Here is a 4,597-nt window from a genome sequence, read left to right on the forward strand (position 1 = left end):
TAAGTCATTTGGTTCTAGCTATCGAGGCAGCTTTAAACGTAAAAAGATGCGATTAAAACAAGTTCCCGCTTTCATCAAATGCCAGTGCTACCAGAGCTCAGTGCGATTATCTTGTGACTTCAACATTCTAACACCGTTTACATATCTAATTGTTCAGGTCAAGACAGGAAATAGAATTACTTGACTAGCTAGTTGGAAACCCTAAACATATTGAATTGAGCTTCTTCTTGATTGATTGTAGGTGTATGTCGCCCGAAGCTGTACTAGCAATCGCAATGGATCCTATCGAGAAACGATGTGAGAATGGTCGTACTTGAGTTGAGGGAGTTCCCGATCGAAGTGAGATGCTTATGATTCATGCCTGCGGCAAGCGTGATACTAAACACATGATGATTGATTTAATGTTCCTCAAGCTTCTCATGTCCTTGAATATAAACAAAAATCAGGATCCGTACTTGCAAGCAAAATTTTGTTTTCCAAACGTGCTTTAAATTTGAATGAATTCATGCTGGAAGGAACTGAATAAATCCAGCCTAAAGTCTAAAGTTTGAAATCATAAATCCACGAAAGAATTCAACATAAAAATCTTGGTTGAAAGCATCTTTTCCCCTTGCACTCCAACCTAGTAAAAGGTATTCGGATAAAAAAAAAGATCAAACTCAATTGCGTGTGAATCGATTATTTGTATATTAGAAAAAATCAAAGGATCTTTTTTTTAAAGCTCAATGTGTATGAAAGACGGAAAAAATATTTCGTTAAGATTCCGGTCGACCTAGTCCACATCGACAAGAATTTTGTTTGCAAAACGGCAGTTTGCTTTGTACTGCTTCTCACTCCTTACAGTTTTTTGGGTCTTCTTACGGTTTTGCTTGTCTATCGTACAATATTTTCGATTAGACAAAGTTCTGGGGTGTTGTGAGAGTTCTTATCCTTGGGCGCAACCTGAATGTTGTTAGCGGTATACCATTTCATGGCCCTTTTTTATAATGGCAGGATGCCAAAACAGAACAGACAAGTCATATTTCTCCAAAATGGCAAGACACGCTTTTTAAGACACTCTTTTACGTGAATTTCCTGGTTGACGGCTGCAACAAAAATGTTTCTTTACAAGCCTCAGGTTAGATAGCTTCCCAAACGAGATATTTCTTAGCAAACTTTGAAAGTTTTGCTTGAAAATGAATGCCATTTTTCTCCATCCGGTTGCTGTATAAAACTCTTGTCCCGGAAGCTGTCTGCCTGTCAGCCTTGGCATAGGTTTCGTCTTCCACCGGATCGTTGTTGGGTTTCATGCACGGTTGTAGACCGATATTCCCAACTTATTGGCGGCATCTCGAACGGAAAGATTGGAATTTTGCTTGAAAGTGCTAACCACTTTTCTGTTCGTCATTGTGGCTCCCAGATTTATACCGTATTTTTTTTCACCTGGAGGCAAACTAGAGGCAACCTAGGTTCGCTCTAACTGCTGTCATCGTGCTCATTTATTGCTCGAGAGGCAACCTAGGTTCGCTCGAAAAACGGCGGAGTCGCCCTGAGAAGAAAGTCAGTTATGCGAGAAGTTCACCAATACTCTCAACGTTGTTGTCAAAACATTAAACAGCTGTTTTTGGCTGAAAGCAAAACAGTTGAAATAATGAACGGGAAAATGATTATTGCCACGATTTTGAACCTCTCAGCCAAGCAAAATCGTACTATCTGCTGTCCAGTGCAATCCGGACACGAAAAAAGACAATCCGGATGTGAAGAACCGAATGAAGAAATCTAGAAGGGAGAACAAAATGACATCTGCATGTAAACATTGCGCTCGTTCTCACGCACACCTACGTATGGAATAACTCGAAACCCGAAAATCGTTTTTTTTTTATTCTGACGGTTCCAGACCCAATTCCGGAATCAAAAAAAAAATACGCCATTAGATTTCCCCAAGATCCCGGTTTTCCAGTTTTCGAAATACGTTCCCCGAAGAAGACTTTTATTACTTTGATGACGGTTGATTCCGCCACACTCAACCAGTGTTCGGCAGCGCTAACCAAAAACTTAGCGCCGCTAATTAAATCGCTAACTCAATCAAAGTTAGCGATCGCTAATTAAACAGCTAAATGTGCTGAAAAAGTTATCACTTAAAGCCTAGAGCGCTAATCGCTTATCGCTTATTACAATCAATAAAACGGAAACCGATAATTTATTCATACATTTTTTATGATTTCATGGGATGTACGGTACACATATTACACCGGAAAATATAAAAAAAGTTTATGAAAACTCCTAACAAAAATTCAAAAATATCTATATTCTAAATCTAAATATCTAAATCTGATTAGGTCGGAACAAATATCAATTTTTTTTATGAGGTTCTCCCCCCTTTGACTTTTTAAAAAATCCTGAAGAGGAAATTAAATAAAATTTGAGCTGAGGTTTTATTTTTTTTAAATTAAAAATTATTCGAAAATTAAAACGTTGAAAGGATAAAAACCCAACTGCAGGAGATAGAAATTCAATTATCTTTTGTCATCGACATTTTTTCGAGTTTTGGATTTAAAATGACTCGATTTTTCGATTTGTGAAATAAAGATTGTATGCAGTTTCGTTGCAGGCTTGTTCATTTTTCCATTTTATTGAAAACTTAAATTGTTTGTTGTTGATCCTCCCCTCCACCCCCCTTGAATATCTCACTTCCCTCCAAGTGACAAAAGAAAGACTTCAAATTTTGTTTCTGCCTTATTTTTAGCTGAGATTATGTTTGTATGTAAATTCTTTTGATTTAAATACTGAACAACCATAATCCAACTTTTGTGTGTCCAGTCCAATGCAAAATCTCTAACCAGTTTTTAACCCTTTAATGCATAGTGCTGTTTAAAAACAACACTAATCAAAATGCAAATATCTCGAAAACGTATGGATATTTTTGAGTGGTGTATTCACAAAAAATATTTTAGAGATTAAAAGAAATTAGCCCATGGTATTTTTACGATATTTCAATGTATGTGTGAGATATTGGACAAAGTATGCGGAAAAATTGCATAAATCAAGTTTATTTATTTTTTTGAAAAAAGTAGTTTTTGGAAAATCGTTGTTATTTCTTCAGATTTGCAAATTTAAAAAAAAATTTAATCTCAATCAATCACAAACACCTTCCTGCACCCAATTAATCGGATTTTGAAGAAATTAGCAAAAAACTAAGAATTTCAAAATTATTTTTCAACTTTTAGGTGCCATAACTTTTATAATACTCAAAATAACGACTTCAAACATGTTCAGTTTGTTATTCGAATTAAAATGTTATTATTTCACTGAATCAATAACTGCCATTCTCATTCAAAAAAGTCATGCATTAAAGGGTTAAACTTGCATGATAAAAATGCAAAATTCAAACTAAGGTTAAATGACTAGCTATACGATTCCAATTCATTCTAAGGCTATTTTATCTTATTTTTAAATGAACTGACTCTAGATCGCACTCACCCGTTGAGAAGAATCGAAGTGATAATCTTCGTCTGGAGAGCATAAAAGCCAGAATAATATCCAATAATTCTAGAAGTATACTTCTATTATTAAAAATCTGTGAGTTTGAAACAAATAAATGGAAGTTATCGGTCTTCAACTAGCGGAACCAAAAACTAGCGAAGCCTTAAAATTCGCTAGGTCAATGAAAATTTAGCGGCAAAATTAAAACGCTAACAAAAAGTTAGCGGACCAATTAGCGAGATATTTGATTTTTTAATTTGATTTAGCAAAATATCTGAATAAATTCTGGTAAAATCCGGAAAGTTTAAAAAAATATGTGGCCATCCCAGTCAGACTCAACTTTTCTCGAATTTTTTTTTGGTTTATGGGCAAACCTGGACATATCATGAAAATTTGGAACAAACGATAATCAAAGTATAAAGCTATCTACAGTGATACATCTAAAATGTTTTTCTGAAACATAGGTTCTTGATGATTTTGGAGCTTTTCCATCATAACTTTTGGATATTTTATAAATTATCCAATATCAGCTGAAAAATTTAACAAGTCTGTTCTTGTATAAATTTAAAAAAAAATTCAGCCTGTTCGGCCAAATACCTAGCTCAACTATTCGGTGTGCCGAATATTCGGCATAACGGTTTTTTGGCGGTATTCGGCGCCGAATATTCAACCGACCTAATATTCGGTACATCTCTAATCTGGGGTAAGTGCCAGATGTAGGCATCGGAGACACGCGAACGAATATCGGGCTTTTCTGATTCGAGTGACGAAGTCTTTCTTGGTACCATCATCAGGCGACATCAGGCTACCAAGATACTGGAAGCACTCCACTTTCTCTTCTGGAGAGATTGCCTATGTTGATCTCCATCGACTTGGTCGTTTCGAAATTGACTTTGAGATCTGCTGCCTTGGAGCTTTCCGTGAGGTCGTCGAGTTTGCTTTGCATGTCTTGTTGTCTTTGAGCAAGCGAAACAATTTCGTCCGGTAGGTTAAGGTCGTTTGGTTACTCCATTGTTGCAGGATTCCACGGCCAACCTCGTTTCGATGCACAGTCGATCGATCTAGTCAGAATCTCAACCATTACGATGAGAAAAAGTAGCGGTGATAAAATACATCCTCACCTCACTCCGACAGT

The sequence above is a fragment of the Uranotaenia lowii genome, chromosome 2, assembly GCF_029784155.1.
Source record: "Uranotaenia lowii strain MFRU-FL chromosome 2, ASM2978415v1, whole genome shotgun sequence".
In the NCBI taxonomy this organism is placed as follows: Eukaryota; Metazoa; Arthropoda; class Insecta; order Diptera; family Culicidae; genus Uranotaenia; species Uranotaenia lowii.